Source organism: Anser anser, assembly GCF_964211835.1.
Source record: "Anser anser genome assembly, chromosome: Z".
NCBI lineage: Eukaryota > Metazoa > Chordata > Aves > Anseriformes > Anatidae > Anser > Anser anser.
The window spans coordinates 40,416,083-40,428,803 of record NC_139723.1 but is presented as its reverse complement, the minus strand read 5'-3'; the positions used below and the strand labels follow the sequence as shown (position 1 = coordinate 40,428,803).

Below are 12,721 nucleotides of genomic sequence, written 5' to 3'. Positions count from 1 at the left end.
AAAATGATAGGAAGGTAGATATCTTGCATCTGTTATCACATGATAGGAATTTTGTTACCGCTATATTTACAATTTTTTATTATTATTTTGTTTTTAAATTAATGCCATCCCTTATTTTATCCCATCAGAAAGCCTTTAATGTTGTTCGAAGACTGCAAAGGAAGCAGAAAATGGCACACAAAAAAAAAATGCCACTTAGGTAAATTAGTAATTCTATTTTACTATGCCTTGCAAGTTGTGAATTACAGTGATAGTCACTCTACCTGTACTCTGCTAGCTCTGCCTCCCACAGTATCCAAGTGATGCTGGTATTACCTGGTGCACTCATACAATGGGAGGCTTTTCCTTGGTCTTTTCATGCTACATAAGGTAGCCAGGCTAACATAGCACAGCAGCCTTTTTCTTCCCCTTAGATAAGAACTAGAGACTCCCCAAGAATTAGCAAGGGGCTGTTGGGCTACTGTCAGTAAGTCATGCCCAAAGGAGGAGACAAAAGTGCCTTGCCCTCCAGTCACATTGTGCTGAAGTGTATGTCAAGGGATGAAGTACCTGAAGGAAAAGTGCTGGACCATGAGGGGGATCAGAGTGTGCAGTGATAAAACAGATGGTAGAAAAACCCTACTGTCACTGTTCCTTTAAAGTCAAAATGCTTATGTCCTGATAACTTACTATCATTACAATCTTGTGCCACTGAACATTCAAATCCACCATGTGTGATGTGCATGTCAGTTGCCCATCATACACAGTTGTCCAGTTCTTGGATCTGGATTGGGAAATTATAGGTCTTACTAACAGGCAACATTCAAATTAAGCTTACTGGAAACCACTGTAACTTGGGCAGAAATACGAACAGATCATCTGCCTGTCTCAGACCACAGGAGATCTAAGGCAATATGCAGCTGCCCTTCCCTGGTTTTGCAGTGAGCTTTATGGAGCCTGTTCAATCATACCTGAAAGTCTTCTTAGGTCCCTCTAGTAAAACTACACCTTGCCATGTACGGACCTGAGATGGAGGTGCATACAAGTAATAGTTGAAATAAAAAGTGAAATAGAATATATCTCCGTTTTTTTTACTGTTGCATATGACTATACAACAAATGTTGGAGTACAAAATCTGAACTGTATATGAAAGATGAAAACTCTTCTCTGATCCTGGTCCTTCCTCTGCTTGTGCCAAAGTAAAGCTGCAGGGTGATCATTTATAGCCCTGAAAGACATTCCTGGCAATTCCTGAGGAACTATAAATAAGTTCAAGGGGCATCTACAGAGTGATAGCAATGTGTTTAGGTTTAAGGAAATACTGATAGCTGCAGACTGTTTCTGAGACCCACAAGGCAGTGCTCAGGCCCTCAATCTACTTCACAAAGCTATCATGGCAGCATTAAGTGCTGTAGCTATGATGGCAATGAGCCATAAAATCAATGCTTTCTTCTACCAGAAATAGTCCTGTCATCCATGTGCAGCTGCTCCTTTCTCTCTCAATTTTGCAAGTGGGAAATAGGCATGTTTAAGCAAGTACTAGCAAACCTTGACTCAATCTCCAGTTTGTCAGATAGAGTGTGGTCGTTTTACTCAGCTGGGCAGCAGAGCTCCACCACTACCAGTCTTTCACTCCCTTCCTGAACGAGAAAGGGGGAGAAAATATGATGAAAAGGACTCAAGGGCTGAGGTAAGGACAGGGAGATCACTCCACAATTATCGTCATGGGCAAAACAGACTCAGCATAGGGATATTACTGTAATTTATTACCCATTACTAACAAGCTAGAGCAGTGAGAAACTCAAAGCAAACTAAAAACACCCTCCCCCCAGGGATCCACCCTCTTCTACCCTCTCCCCCTGAGCTGCACAGTGGCAGAGAGAATGGGGGCTGTGGTCAGTCCCTAACGCTTTATCACCACCGCTCCCTCACGGTCCCTCCCTGCCCCTGCTCCCCGTGGGGTCCCTCCCACGGGATGCCGTCCTTCCCGAACTGAGCCTGCGGGGGCTGCCCACAGGCAGCAGCTCTTCAAGACCTGCTCCCACACGGCTCCGTACCACGGGGTCCATCCATCCCCCAGGAGCAAACTGCTCCAGCACGGGTCCCCCACGGGCGGGCGGCAGCTCCCCCCAGACCCCCTGCTCCTGCGTGGGCTCCTCTCCATGGGCTGCAGCTCCGGCCCGGGGCCTGCTCCTGCGGGGGCTCTCCATGGGCCGCAGCCTCCTCCAGGCCACAGCCACCTGCTCCACCGGGAGCTCCTCCACGGGCTGCAGCGTGGAGATCTGCTCCATGTGGGACCCATGGGCTGCAGGGGGACAGCCTGCTCCACCAGGGGCCTCTCCACAGGCCGCAGGGGAACTGCTGCTGCCTGCCTGGAGCACCTCCTGCCCTCCTGCTGCACTGACCTGGGGGGCTGCAGGGCTGCTTCTCACTCCTCCCTCTTTGCTGCTGCAAAGAAGGTTTTTCCCTTTCTTAAATCTTCCGTCACAGAGGTGCAACCAGCATCATTCAATGGCTTGGGTCTGGCAATCAGCAGCTCTCTTCTGGAGCCAGCTGGGAGTGTCCGTGGCCTGAAATGGGGCAGCTGCTGGGCTCTGCTCACAGAGGCCACAGATGCAACCCCCCTGTTAACCAAACCCTTGCAACATAAACCCAATACAGCTCCCTTAGACAAGAGACATACGGATCTCCTGGAGAGTCCAGGAGAGGGCTATGAAGAAGATTGTGGGGCTGGAGCATCTCTCTTATGAGAAAAGGTGAGAGCACTCAGCCTGTTTAGCCCAGAAAAGTGAAGGCTGGGAGAGGATCTTATCTATGTATAGAAATATCTTAAGGGAGGGTGTCAAGATGATGTGGCCAGACACTTTGCTGTGGTGCTTGGCAATAGGACAGGAAGTAATGGGCACAAAAGACAGGAAGTCCCACTTGAATATGAGGAAAAACTACTGTCAGGGTGACAAAGTGCTGGAGCAGGTTGCCCAGAGAGGTTGTGGAGGCGCTTTCTTTGGAGTTATTCGAAACCCACCTGGACATAATCCTGTTCAACCTGGTCTAGGTGACCATGTCTGGCATGGTGGTTGGACTAGATGATCTCCAGGGGTCTCTTCCAACCTCAGACATTGCTCAGTCCTATGATTCTATGATATAACCAGAACCTACAACTTTTTTCCAGTGCTACTGGTAGCACCAATACAGCCAGACACACCAGACAGGTTGCTGAACTTTTGCTAGTGAAAGAAACTATGTCATGCCTTTTTGAGTAGGTGTTACTCAAGAATTTGCTATCTTCTAGATAGTACAAATTGCAGTGCAGAAACCATGGGGAGTAAGAAGAATTTTCAGAAAGCAAATAGACAATGAGATTGAGATGGATGTATTGACATATATACTGGAATGAAGAAACACATTAAATATTCCCACAACTATTGACCATGTTGCAAAGAAAATGATTAAGACAGAGAAAACTCATAAACTGTTCGCTTTGTTTGTTCTGAGAAAACAAGGGAAAAATGACTGTTGGCTTAATTCTCAAGAGAACCCAGGTGAGGCACTGACAGAAGAAATAGTTATCAAAGGAAGGAGTGATGGAATAGCTTGACTGTACTACTTTGTATTAGGTCTCCCTCATCTTGTTTTGCTAAATGCTTTCTTTTTACTTCCTGATATGTCATTTGGTAGCATTCTTTCTTCCTGCTGTCAGCAAGCAGGGATTTCTTGCAATCTTCTTCCATACTGGGTGTTTGATATCTTGTATGTGCTCTTCTAGCCAGATGTCTCCTGCATGCTAACATGGTATTTCACAGAGGTGAGAAAAAATGCTTGGGAGAAATTAACTAAATGGATTCTATTCACTGAAGTTTAGTTGTTCATGATCCAAAATATCTACATCAATTCTTAGTAACTGACCTCTGAAAATTTTGTTCAGCTTAACACATTTTTAGATGACAATCTGCACGTTTTAGCAATAGGAAACATTTAAAACTTACAATCCAGCTGCCCTATAGCCAATACTTCTCTTTTCTACTCATTTTTAATGTTGTTCCCCCCCATCTGAGCAATTATAACTATCACTTAGCAGCAAAGTTTTCTAAACCCTCTTTGATGTGAGCTGCTCATACACTGTTACATTAAACTTTTAATCACCAAGACAGCTTTTCTGCCTAACGCTCATGAGGTGATAACCTAGAGAACAGCCTTGTTCTAGAGAAGCAGTTACAAAGGATTTCAGAAACAGCAATATTACCATAAAATGGAATAACAAAAATCCAGTATCTAAAGTGGGTTTTATGCTGTGACATAACATTTGTTAACAGTCTACAGGACTGTCATGGCACTTAGAAAAATATGTATGTAAATTTAGCTCAAAGATTTTACAATATTATCTAGCTTATCAGAAAATCTCAGTGCAAATTACGAAAAAGCCTTTCCTGAATCACCATGAAAGAGAAATTTAAAGTCATGCCAGAGATAGTAGGGTTTTAGCCAACCTGTTAACCTATATCTTGATTACAGTGAATTTTGTCATTCTAAATTTCTTGTTAATGCCAAAGTAGAATTGCAATCACCCAAAAAGCAAGAAAAAAGGACAAGAATGTGAGAGACCCATAAAATAATTGGCTGAAGAAAGGTATGCCTTAAAAATGAAAATTATAGCAAAAATGTGCTACTTAAACATTTGCATACAAAACCCAATCTATATCTCACTGAAGTGTACAATGAAAAAATCCTCTTGAGCTTTAAAAGACTTTGGATCAACACCATAACTGTTAATATTGCATTATGCAAATCTGCACAGTTAGGTTTTCCTTCCTTTCAGAGGAAAGCTGATCCACTAACAATGTCTGGCAGCTCTGAGATAGTTCAGGTTTCTGCACATGCCTGCTTGCCCCAGGCCGGTTTCATGTTTGTTTATATGTCTTCTTCTGAAATCTTATGCTATCTCATAGGAGTTACCAAAAAAAGATGTACGGGAAGCATGCATCCACCCTCAGTTATGAAAGACTTGTCTTTCTAAATGGCATTAATCATAATTTAGAACAGTCTCTTAGCTGGCCAAGGACATGTACTTACAGGAGGTAAAAATCTAAGTGGTGTGAGACATAGGAGACATAGAAATATGAGTTATCTAAACATCTCTTTGAGAATGCTGAGGTACTATCCCCAATGTGAATTGTTTCCTGAAGACATAGCATAGCGATGATCTAATACAGCAAGAATTTGAACATTTCTAGTCATTCTTAATCAAAAAGCCTAAGAAAATGACATATTGTAAACAAATCCTCTCTAAGTAAATAATGGTTGCTTTTAAGTTATCTTCCTTCTCCTATTATCTTTACTTCTCTAGTGGCTAATAGGACTTTCCCAAGTGAGAAAAGCAGGGGAAGAGAATTCATATTTGATGCAAATATGAACTACAGAGTTCCAAGCAGCCCACAGTTTATTATTTTTTATTTAAATTCCTTCCCTGCATCCATTCTACCACAAAATGCCAAATCACAAATGAAGGAATACTGACCCTCTTTGACCCTCTAACTCATACATTAGAAGTCTTCCCGCCATCCTGTTTCTACCATACTCTGCCTATTTCTTCTCATATTCTTCATGTTAAGCTCCTGTCCTCATGCTCCTTCACATGATGCACTCAGGTGAAAGAGAAAATGCATGAGTTCTTAGATTTTGCTTATACTTCTCTTAGCTAAGTGTTTATAGCATAAAAGCCTTCTGAAGGAGTTAAGTGGTCATATTGTCATCTTTCACTTTTCAACTGAAGGAAATAAATATATTTTCCTGATCCCTTATTCTGTAAAAGATCTTGATATTCTAACTTGTGCCCTAATCTGGAGCAAAAACAGATGTAGTGAAACATTTTTTCTGAAATTCTGAAATTCAGATCTAGACCTCTGATCCCACTTTATCTGTCCTTAAAGAAAAAAGAAAAAAAAAAAAAAAAAAAAAAGTTGTCTTTCCGACCAGTTCTCTACTGCTTCTGACTTCTCTAACAAGCAAAGACCTATTATCATAGATAGGCTGACAAATGCAGGGAAGTCACTTTTGCAAATGCCTGTAGATCAAAGAGGATTTTTTCTTTATGTTCTTTACTCAACTTCTTTGCCACGTTTCAAGACAACCTTTTTTCATTACTGTTGATAAAAGTCTTCATGTAATAGCTATTCAAATATAATGTGGCAGCAAGCAAGCTTTGCTTTTCAGTTCCTACTTTACTGTAATTATGTTGCATGCATTTATTCTTAAGGTACACAACTTGATGATAGCTGTTAAAATCTGCTCATTTCCTCTTTGTTGTGCCCAGAGAGCAGCTCAGCACCACACAGCCACTCAGTCACTCTCCCTAGGTGGGCTGGGGAGAGAATTGGAAATGTAACAGTGAGAGAACTCATGGATTGAGATAAAGACTGTTTATTTGGTAAAGCAAAAGTCATGTGCACAAGCAAAGCAAAACAAGGAGTTCATTCACAACTTCCCATTGGCAATCAGATGCTCAACTACTTCCAGGAAAGCAGGACTTATCACACATTTTGGTTTACTGGGAAGACAAATGCCATCACTCCCAATGCCCACCCTCTGTGTCCATCTGTCCATCTGTCCTTCCCCCCTCTTCACCCCGCCCCCCCCCCCCCCCCCCTCCGTCTTTCTTTACCCAGCTTTTATTGTTGAGCATGATGCCATTATGGAATGGAATACATTTTTTTTGCTCAGTCAGGGTCAGATGTCCTGGCTTCTTGTGCACCTCCAGCCTCCTTGCTGGCAAGGCAGTATAAGAAGTGGTATAAGAAGCAACAACTCAATCATATCTGTATTGTCACCGCTATTTTCATCAAAAAGCCAAAGTACAGCATCATAGAAGTCTCTGCAAGGAAAATTAACTCTAGCCCAGACAAAACCATGACACTCTTCCACATAAATTTCTAATATTAATTGTCAACTGGAACACAGAGCCTAAAATGTCCAAAGTCACACATCAATAAACTTCTAAAAAATGAGTAATTTTGACTAGCTGTTATAGGTTATAGCTAAGGAGATAAAAAATTCCCCAACTTCATAGTTCTTTGCACCTAGATAATACCTTTACATTTGAAAAGAAACCAATAATGGCAAGCCAAATGGCAAACCAATTCTGTGCTCCTCAGCACACCTGGGTAGGTATGCATCATGAACCACTGCATCTTCCAGTGTGGTGAGCCTAATTGATCCAGAGCAGGCTCCCTTCCAGTTGATCAAACTTACCTTCTCTTTACATCTCCAAACACTTTCAGTCTCTCTTTCTAGCATAACTGAGTGAAAACTGGTAGAAATAGAATTACTTCAGAATGAAATGTATTTTATATCTCTTTATAAACCACATGGAAACATGACACAAAACAACTCATAATCAGATTCAAAGAGAAAGGAGTGAAGGCAAACTCGTGTTTTATCCATTACAGTATCCCACTATAGGTAATAAATGAGGCATTTCTAGAGCAACTGAATAATTTGTTGGGAGGAATGGCTTAAAAGCACAATATTGGCAAGGAGGATGGAATCAGAACAGAAGATTGTTGAGGAGGATTGTAAATATACTCAAGGGACCTTGTAGCTGGGAATGCTGGGGACTAGTAATATGGAAAAGCACATAAACTGAACCTACTGTTGTTCATGCTCTGTGTGTTTGGCAAGTAGTGCATCTGTGTATAGGTAACATAGGGGTTTGGTAGACTCAGAGGCATTCTGTCAGAGATGCCTGAGCTCCTGGCCTTGGTACGAAGAAGATCAAAGAAGCACAGTGAAGATCACAGAATGGTAATAAAAACTTCACCTGTATGAACCATTGTTAAACAGGTGTATACAGCACACTGAGGATCTTCTAGCATGGACCAAGCTCAGCAGTGCCTATGTCCCTGCTTATGTGCCTCTGCACATAAATAAATCTACTTTTTGCATTTTAGCCACAAGTCTGTGGTTTCTCCTTCTGCCTGCCTGAGCTGACTCACACATTTGTACATTTTCACAGTAGATCAGGTTTATACAGCAGAAGCTGGTTTTGTAACGGTGGCGAATTGAGGAAAATTCAGTGACTCAGTGTTCAGGGAGTTTCATTTCCACCTTGATGGTAGCATGTTGGCAGGCAAAAATTTATAATATAAGCCATGTAGAAACACTTGTTACCTAGAGGATAATGTTTTGTTATACTTTCTGTGTTTCTTTATCTATATTTCTTCTGCAAGCCTGAATCTTATACTAAATAACATAGGAATTGATATTAATTTTATAAATTCAGGTTAACCTTGTTTCCAAATCATTTTGACCAGTGATATATCCCTATGCCAGTAAAGCAGTGGAAAAAAGAATTAAGCACTATCATTTTCTAAGGAGAAAAACTCCAGAATCTTTGACTTAGAATAATAAACATCAGTATTAATTTATATAGACTATTACCCAAAGAAGGATGATGCAAATACATTGATAATATAGTAAAAGAGGTTAATTGCTTTGCTCTTGTCTACACACCAAAACAAAGGAGGATAAGGAGGATGTGGCTGACCAAAAGTCTCGTGCCTTAAAGGCCTTAAAGGGCCGGAAAATAACTTTCCTTTATATATTGCAATTAAAAAAAAAAAAAAAGTGTGATTTAAAGTATAAATAAATACAAATATTTTTTTCCCCTGCCTGTAAATTTAGGATTGCATTGTTGAGTAACAGGGCCATTCAGAGCATCAACATGATTTAAAAGGAGCCATGACAAAGATCCTTTATATTTCAAGAGGAACCAAAATTATATATGTTCATACTATGGCTGACTGACAAAATCTCTTTATGTCTTTACTAAAGGCAAGGTCAAACATCAAGCCTTTAGGAAAAGAGCTCTTCTGCATGCAGCCAGTTGTACAAAATGTCATCAGTTAATTCACACATAAAGGTGGATTTTAATCTATATTAGGAAACAAAATGAACAGCTGAAAGACACTATAGCCTAGGCAGGTTGTGGGATTGTTTGTTTGTTTATTTGTTTTTTGTTTGTTTTTGTTGTTGGTGGTGGTAGTTCGGTTTGGTTTGTTTTGGTTTTAGTAGTTTTATCTGTCTTTCATATTATTATAAATGTACATGAACTAACTCTCTCCCCTATTTTACCACAGCTATCATTAAACCTATTCTTTGCTGGTTAGAAGTCTGAGGTATTGAAAATTAATCATTGCACACTCTTGTCTCTTCCTTGCTCACTATCACCTTTGAGACAGAGACAGCTACTGTGGGGGTGCTCGCCTGGCCACACCAGGTAAGTGGGACTGCATAAGAGCATGAGCTCACATAGGAACATGAATGTAACAGTGCATGTCAAAGGATCACTCAAAATTGCAAAACAAAAAGTCAATCTTCGGCCAGATTAAACAGTAACTGCCAAGTTACAAAGACCTTTGTAGCAAAGGAGTCAACTTCAGAGAACCCTATGAGAAGCAGGAGAAGCTGCAGTATTGAAGGGACCTTGGAACCTCAAGCCCCCTTGCAGCCTCAGCTGCCTCAAGCCCCCTGGGGTTCCCAGACTGCCTCCCCCAGGGCAGCAGGGGCCCAGCTGGCACCTGGTGGGATAAGTGGTCCCAGAGAGCCCACGAGTGGTCCTGTCCCAGGAAAGCTGCAATTGGGAGGGCCAAGCTCCAGCACCTATGCGTCCCCAGTGCACTGCTAGGGGTGGGTGACAGGGGCTGCTCAGAGGGCTACAGGGGCTGGTCTGTGAGGATCAGCAACAGGAGTGTGCTACGGGCTGCATGGACCATGGACTGGAACGTGTGGTCACTGGTTATCAGTTAATCACATGTCATTAATAAGCAAATAAACTGCTTCAATCCAAATTTGCTGTAGCACCATGAACTGAGCATCTTTTCCCTGCACCCCTCTGTATCACTTAGAAACAACAGATAGGTTCATTAATGTTTTGTAACACATTATGTTTTAAGATGTATTGTAGACCTTTATTCCACAGGTTCAAAGCCATTATAGACAACAAAGTTACACTCAGTTTACACCAGTGTACTCAAGAATCTGATGCCATGTACTTGTGGAATTTAAATTTATAATTAATATATATATATAAATATTTTGCAAGGGAACATATTTTACATAACTCCTATTAAACATAATGAGAATAGCAGAGTTAAATCAACAGGTATGACAGTAAAAAGATTTCTCTCGATGTTATTTTTGTGTTTTTTTTTGTTTGTTTTGTTTTGTTTTTCACTTCTGATCAAACCTTTCTTTAATCTCTTCTCTTCTTTCTCTCTTTCTCTCTTTCTCTTTCTCTTTCTCTTTCTTTCTCTTTCTCTTTCTCTTTCTCTTTCTCTTTCTCTTTCTCTTTCTCTTTCTCTTTCTCTTTCTCTTTCTCTTTCTCTTTCTCTTTCTTTCTCTTTTTCTCTCTTTCTCTTTCTCTTTCTCTCTTTCTCTTTCTCTTTCTCTTTCTCTTTCTCTTTCTCTTTCTCTTTCTCTTTCTCTTTTTCTCTTTCTCTTCTCTTCTTTTTCACTCCTCCTTTCCCTTTTAATGGAGCTATCTAATTATAGAAATGGAAAGTGAAGAACACTTTGAAACAGATTGTGTTTGCTCTTTTTAGAGAATTTTTCATCCTTTTCCGTGAACTCTACAGACTATACAGCCTCTTGATCTTTTCCAGTCACTTGAACAGCAGGTGGGAAAAAAACAGCTAAGTGTAGAGACATATTTTAGAAACTGCACACAGATAAATATGTTGTTTTGGTGTGCTTATTTTTTATAATAAAAGCAATGCTACATACAAGGTCTTACTGAAAATGCCATCATAAAAGCCACACATATACATGTGAGAGATGTAGTCATAAATGCAATAGGGAAATTATTTTAACGAAAGCACAGAGTTTCATTAACTAAACTCTGCATATTCTCAAGGCTTCTATATCTAAATTACTGCCTCACTTGTCACATAACAAACTGTTCAATAAAAACCTCATTTAGGAGACATCCTCAGGTGGCCCTGTTCTGCCATACAAGAATTTGTTAATGTTTTTCATATTAAAACATTTGAATCATTCTTGGAGTTAAGCCTAGGGGTCTATTGTGAAATATTTACTCCTGCGGATGGAAGAGGGGCTGGTTCCAAATACTTAAGATCCCTTTGGAAAAAAAAAAAAAAAAAAACCTCTATTACAAAGAACATTTTCAGTACTGTAGTTTCATGATCATGAAGGAATGAAGTTGATTTTCTATTCGTTGTGAGTCTGGATAGTTCCTGAAGTATGAAAAATGCAAACATCATAAAAGGTGACAGAAAGCAGTTCGAATAATAATAATTAATAATAATAATAATAATAATAATAATAATAATAATAATAATAATAAATTGTCTTGAGCTAGTTGGATTGACAGGTCCCTCAAGGAGAAATGTTGTCCTTACCTTAGGTAACAGATGGTCTCATGTAAATCTGAGAAGCTGCATTTATTAACTGCCTCATAGGAACAGGACTGAAAGGTTTCTTTGTATGCTAATTCCTGCTAGATCACACAGGTGCAGGTAGAGGCAAAAACCAGTAGTGTGAGATCCAGCTCTGAAGCCATATGTTATTCCAGATAAATGCACACTAACTCTTTTTAGCAATGCTATGTACCTTTCACATAAAAGCTAGTTGGTACATCATGTGTCATTTCAGCTACTACCAATGTGCAGTATGATCTCTTGGTATGTCAGGTTCAACATGCAGATGTCTCTCCCTGCAGTTGTGGACTTACCTCTTGACTTAAAATAAGTAAATAAATAAATAGATTGAAAAGTTACAGCTTGATAGATAATGCATTTTATCCCTTCCAGATAAATAATATGCACAGTCTTCAGTTTCCTTCTTGTTGGAATATGGCATGAGCAATTCTTACAGAGTGGATTAAGTCAAATGTAAGGTTCATTTCAAGTAAGTTGTAAACAAATGAAGATGTTCTCCAGCAATCATAGAAACATATAATTCTACAGTAGTACTGTACAATTAATGGAAAAAGGAGAATACAGTTTCACCACACCTAAAGTAAACGTGTAAGTTTGAATGCATTGAATAACCTCATAACCAACAAGTATCAACAGCTTACACTGGTGACTTACAATACAGTCAGAATTTCAGCCTGCAGCTCTGCCTGGGAAATTGAAGATAAAATCTAACAGCAGACTTCTCAGAAGTCTCATGTCAATACTCGTGTTTGATGCATCTTGAGGTAATACAAGTTTGCCCAAGCATCCTGTTTCATTGATGTGCCAATGCATCTCTTCTGTTATAGCCTGAAAAGGGAACCTACAAGGGAAACAAAGTCACTAGCTGAAAAGAAAGGGAGGGGAAAGGGAGAGGAAGAGAGAGAGACAGGGACAGGGACAGGGACAGGGACAGGGACAGGGACAGGGACAGGGACAGGGACAGGGACAGGGACAGGGACAGGGACAGGGACAGGGACAGGGAGTGTTCTGAAACATTGTTCTTGTATGTGTTCATGGAAATTATATATCCCTTTGCTTCCCAGAATGTAAGAATACTTACCAGAAGAACTTACAAAGGTCAAACATCTCTGAATGTCTGGCATTCATTTCAGAAATGAACCTGGTGCAGGTTTCAGGATTTCAAAGGGCTTTCCTCCAGCTGAATTTTTTTGCTATTGAGACAGTTCAAAAAAAAGCCATTTTTAAAATCTACAGAATTACTATTGTTGTTGAAACATATTACTTTGAAAGATTTTTAATATCTAAAATAT

At 40.1% G+C, this 12,721-nt stretch overlaps 1 long non-coding RNA gene across 5 annotated transcripts in view; it reads right to left on the bottom strand.

Annotated features, from left to right (window-relative positions):
- Window positions 1–10,495: 10,495 nt before the first annotated feature.
- LOC310889204 overlaps window positions 10,496–12,721 on the bottom strand; it is a 130,086-nt gene continuing 127,860 nt past the window's right edge. For all 5 annotated transcript variants that reach the window (XR_014576450.1, XR_014576451.1, XR_014576452.1 and 2 more), the window contains exons 5-6: window positions 12,511–12,622; window positions 10,496–12,270 (exon numbers count right to left, since the gene is read on the bottom strand). This is a non-coding gene — a long non-coding RNA (uncharacterized lncRNA). The remainder of the gene's footprint in view (window positions 12,271–12,510; window positions 12,623–12,721) is intronic.